The following is a 6,000-nucleotide window of genomic DNA, read 5'->3' as shown; positions in this document are numbered from 1 at the left end:
CAGTCATATCCTGTTACCCACCACGGCGATGAATTGAGATTACCCTGGCAACATAGGCGGGTGTGTTTACGCCAGATGCAAAGCAACCACTTCAAACTGCATGGGGCTCGTTTTAATCACCTCTTGGAAACCAGCAGCGTTGTGTTGTCGGGCCCAATCAAACTTTGTGTTGGCAGAAACAACGCTGAGATCACAGGTTGTGACAAGACATCCAGAGCAGCGTGAAGCTGTCGGTGCTGAGAGTGATTCACTTCTTCAGTTCATTCTCAGGCGTGTACAGCGTGACTCACTCAGGACTCGACCTGCAGCACAGACACATACAACTTCTTTCTCTGATTGTCTATTGTCAGCCGCATGATATCTGCACCTGCCTCCGCGCCATACTGTTTGCAATGGTGGAGCAAAGTCTATTATTATGTATGTTAAATCTTCTTAGTATAAATACTGGTAACGCTTTATTTTACCATCATTTCTGTAGTTTCATGAACTACGTTATTTGATGATATGGCTATTGCTTATCATTGAGTATGGACCAGTTAAGACTTATTCCCTCAGAGATGTGAATGTGGTCAACAATGAAATGCCAAAGACTTTTGATTTATTATATTTTTATTGGAAACTTTATTCTTCATATATGTGAATTTTATACTTGCCTGTATAGAAATGTTCATTTTTAGCATCTTCAGCTGGATTGCTCTGCACTGACCAAAAGGTTAATTGTAAATATTATTAGTATTATTTGACAGCTAGTTTATAGTTGCTAGTTACTTTAATTATTTTATTTTATTTATTTATTTAAAATTAGTATTTATTTTTTATTATTAAAAAGATATATATATTTAAATATTTATTTTTTAAAAGAAATTACGGATCGGTAAAACAAACTAGAAATAGTTAATTTAGTAGAAATACACAAGCACCTCATAATGCACTTAAGTACTGAAATAAATTGACTTTAAACTGGTGCATATTAACTGGAAGCTGTGCCTCATGAATTAATTTTTAAAATTCATCTCAACAATTTTCATTTTTCCATTTTTTATTTAACCGCTCAATATGAGCGTGACAAATTCTAATTCATGAAACTCCAGCACCATCTCTCCTGGCTCAATAAGTATGTCTCACAGCAGCTGAAATAGGTTCATTCTTTCACCGGCAGTGACTTGCAGTGCTGGCTGAATTATCTGTTGCAGTCAGCAGAGAGTTTGGAGAACGTCTTTCCCAGGCAGTGTCTCTGGTGCCCACTCATCCACGGCTGATGGTGGTGCCGCTGGTCTTGAGGTGAGTAAGTCTCATGCGTGACGTCGACGCCGAGGCTTCTTCATTAGCTGTCAAGTGCAGCAGGGCATCAAGCTTCATCAACCTGCCACTAATATTTAAAACCTGCAGGGACAAGAAATACTGTAGCAGACAGTTATTTGATACGAGGCAGAAAAGAGGCCAGTCAGATAAATGTCTTTGCACAGAGAAGGCTCACTTCCTTTGTCCATCCAGATCACTGCAGCGTCGCTTCAGGCAACACAAACACTGAGATGTCTGCAGCTTAGCCTGGTTAACTTATATTCAACCTCATTTATAAGGGAAAATGCCTTTCAAATTAAATCAGGTTTCTTCCTCTGGGTATAAAATGCTGTTTCTGTATTTCATAGGGTTACTAGCTCAAGGTCAGAAGTGGCACATTTATGGCCACTCAGGACCTATTGTATTAACACATTTAAGAAATCTTTTACAGTTAAATATTAACGTGTTACACGTTAGGAGGAGCTGTAAGTCAGAACGCAAATGTCTAAATTATACTGACTGGACAAACAGACTTTAGCCTGCAGCTCCTGTCAGATTGAGCCCAAATGTAAATAGGACCACTCATTGTCCGGAGTGAGTGGGCGTGTTGATGACGTTACCATCACCTTTGGTGCAAAACCAGAAGAAAACAAACATCCGACGTTGTAAACAACAACAAACATGTCCAACTGGAGAGACGATGACATTCTGGAATTTCTTTTAGTAAGGTCCTACGCCAAAATTGTCTGACCAAATTACGAGCCGGCTACATGACCGCAAGTGTATTCCTCGTCATGTTCTGCATCCTCTCGCCTCAACCAAACGGAGTATTTCCAGTAACACGTCTTGACACGGACAATCTCCTGTTGTGAGCTACATGTGTGAAAGGGCAACTGCGGACAATGTGCGGATCTTTTCCAGACATTATCCTGAGTGTAAATGAGAAAAATGACAAAAAAAAACAAAAAACCTTTAAGTCTGATCCCGGAGCGGGAGACAGTAAACAGTTGTGGTGTCTATTCACAGCAGGGGCATTCACAGCCACACAGTGGTTCAGTGCTCTTTAACAACAGAGGGGACCTCACCAAGGGCCGAGCCAACAGGCTGTTTTCTCAATAATACAAAATCCATATCCCTGCAGGTGTCTTAAATACCGCTCAAACTAATTCAGAGGCCGACTGGAGTGGACTCACTAAACAGGGCTGCAAATAAAAGTATTGATTTGAAGTGTTTTCTACATTTTAGTTTGTCGTTAAATGTCACGGCCACTGAGGAGGGCAGCTCAAGTATTGGCTCCTTGACACAAAGTTGCTCGGGTCTGTTTGTAATCAGGGGAAATGATTCATCTCTGCTTGTTTTAGCCAAATGAGAAGCCATTTAAATTATCCTGTCAAGACAATGCAGGAAATCATCACCCATGTCCAGCCGGAGATGGCGGTTTGCTTTCCTGCTATCAGGGAGTTGGTGGACATGAATCATCACTGCCGAGCCACGAGCTGTAATTCTTCTGTCACAGCTGCACCTCTTGTTTCCCCACTTGTTACCGAAACTCATTAGTAGATAATTGAAAGTAACGACACTGATTATGAGAGGCGCATCAGCAGCATCCCAGGGGTCTTTGCAATTTATACGCTGGCAATGACATGCGGACGATGCTATTGTCTACCACAATCCAAAAGGGAGTTGTGTTGTTTACAGGCAAGTTTTGCGTTATATTTAATTATCATGTTGCTTTTGCATGTCTGTCTCAATATCACCTCCATGATTAGTTTGCCTTCTCCCCTGTTGAATTTTTTTTCTGAGTTAAGGGGATGAAATTAAAAACGTACCATATGTTAGAGGAAAATCATCCCTAAGATATTCAACACCATGAAGAAGACTGAAGTGTTTTCGGGATCATTTTGATATGTCAACATTCCCAGCATACATAGCCTAACTATAAGGTTAAAAGGAATAGATTAACATTTTGTTAAATGTATTTTCTTTCTTGCTTCTCTTCAGATTAGATATATAACTCTCATATCTGTAGGCCTACGGTAATTATGAAGCTACAGCCAGAAGTTGGTTAGCTTAGCTTAGCTTAGCTTATTTTAGCAAAAAGACTGGAGATAGGGGGAAATAGCTTGTCTGGTTTAGTCCGTAACAAAGGTAACAAAACAAAACAACCTGTTGTTACTTTCAGACGTAGCAATGCTAGCTGTTTTCCATTGTTTTTAGTCTTCATGCAAAGCTAAGCTAACAGGCAGCTAGCTATAGCCTTATGTTTACTTGACCGATATGAGAACAAAGTGGTATCAATGTTCTCGTCTAACTCACATCAAGACAGAAAATAAGTATTTTCATTTCATTACTATGTAACGGACATTGTTGTGTCATTTCACTAACATTAGGACTCTTTTTCTGCAGCTCTGTTAAACTACATTTGAACATTTACCATGATCCCATAATTGAGTCCACATTGATGTAAAGCTAACGTTTGAAGCAGTGAGAGGTCTCACGCTCAACAATCATTTAGTGAGAAATGCATCCAAGAGGCAGTTATATCACTTTTATTATGCCTCAGTAGAGCCTAATGAAGACCCTAACTGAATGACATTTTCTGTCAAAGAGACTGAAACCGTGCAAATGTGTTATCATGAAAATATCCTTCCTCTTTTTGCATTACTTCACTGTATCCTGTACCCACATACAGTTTAACTTTCCCAGTATCATCAGATGACAGGCAAGGATTACAGTAGTGACAAAGCTGTATACGTATATATTTGATGCTGTCAGATTATTATTGATAAAACACTTAATTCTATATTTTTTAAGTTGTTTTGTCTGTCAATTCAGACTCCTCTAAGGCTTTCTAACTGAGACAAAAAACACCTCAAACACTTCAATAAGAAAACCTTTCTCTCCTGTGATCATCTTGTCAAATGTCTTCTAAAATAAATCACAGGTCTAAAAGCTCCGTCTCCCTTGTTGTGGTTGTTGCTGTTGTTTTGGTTTGGTTACTTTTGGTTGCTTTCATATCTCAGTTTGTTGTCTGCTGTCATTCAACTTAAAGTTTCAGCTAAAGATCCATTAAAAAAATTTCGGGTGTAGAGAGTGAAGAAACTTTAAGCGTCACATCGATGGTGATACATAATAAAGTGGTGGATTTGTCCTTTAGGCTGGAGGTAAAGAGCTGGAAGTATTAAAGCGTGGGAGATGACAGATGTTGGTGGGTGGCACACACACAGGTCTCATGGCAGCAGACGGTACACATTCAGGCTTTCAAAAGGCACTAAGGGCTGATGGCGTGACTCTGAACACTTTCTGCTTTCAGGATTGACAGAATTCAAATGTGACTTCTGAATTTAAGCAGTAAAACATAGTTTGTGGCCATCTGAGCATATAACACGTGACACTTTAATTATGCACACTAGCCTCTTCAAATTACACTTTCATCTTATACAATGTTTTATCTCTTGGCTTACATAAACACCTGCTGTTTAGTGTCTGCATGATCCCTTCAATCACACTGAAGTATGCTTCCACAGTGCATCTAAACACACAATCTGCAATACAAGATCGTGAGAGATTATGATATCTTGTTTGTTAAATGTTGTATCTTTCAAATGTGGCACAAGAGGAAAGTTCACAGATTAGCAAGTTATTTGTACATTTTATTACATCAGATTTAGATTTTTCTTCACATATTTTGGCCTGATTGTGGCACCAGAGGACAGATCTGGCGCTCGAGTGAAGGTCAAAGGGTCATTATATTCAAAACTTCATGTGGCAACCTTCTCAGAAGTTAGATGATTCGAAAAATAATTATAAAAGATGGAATTAAAAACAGTCTGGAGGCTGATTTTTGGTTGCATTTTGCAAGTAATATGCACATACAACGCTGTATGGTGTTGCCTGTTGATAACGCCTACTGGATGTTTGCCAGGTTGCCAGTTTTGTTCTAAAGAAGTAATTTGGTGAAGAATGCAGCACAAACATCTTGACGATCCCCCCCCGCGCTGGAGACAGAACACCCACTCTAACATAAAGGACAAAATGTTCCAGTATAATAAACCGAAACAAAAATACACAATCAAATACTTAGTGAGTGCTCACACAGGAGCTCCACAGCGAGGTATATGGTGCCGGTTTCTAAAACAAGCTCTTCTAAACTGGGAACGTCTCAGTTGCTATAGCAATGGTGGCAGATGACCACACACTGTCTGAGAGTTTGTGTGTGGCACTGACAACATTTAGTGGCATACCTCAGGCAGCACACATACAGTACACACACATAGGTTTCTAAATACAGGTTTGCAGCAATCTGAAAACAGAGCACATTCAGTACGAACGGTGTTATTCTTCTAATGACTCCACTGTTCTGAGTGTTTGCCGTCCTTGTGCGACTCCTTCTCTAACACACACAAACACATTTGTCGCACTTGACACATCCCTTCCTCTGCCATTCTTTCCCTCTCTTTTCCTTTCTCATTCCCAGTTCTCCCGCTGTGATCAAAGACAATTTTGCATGATGCCTGAGTCTAGATCTGAGGGAGCGGGGAACTTCCTTTTACAGTCAATCCCCGCTGAGATCACTATCACCATGCAAGTTCCCAAAATCTCTCAATACTTCTGCTGCATTTCCAGCGTCATGCCTGCAGCTGCTTTGCAAAATACATCAGGGACAGAAGAATAGTTCATGGTGCATCCAACGGTTTTCAGAGTGATTCATCTGTAGGT

This window comes from Cottoperca gobio, chromosome 19 (genome assembly GCF_900634415.1).
Source record: "Cottoperca gobio chromosome 19, fCotGob3.1, whole genome shotgun sequence".
NCBI classification, from domain to species: domain Eukaryota; kingdom Metazoa; phylum Chordata; class Actinopteri; order Perciformes; family Bovichtidae; genus Cottoperca; species Cottoperca gobio.
The sequence above is the reverse complement of the archived record's forward strand: the minus strand, read 5'-3'. Positions refer to the sequence as shown.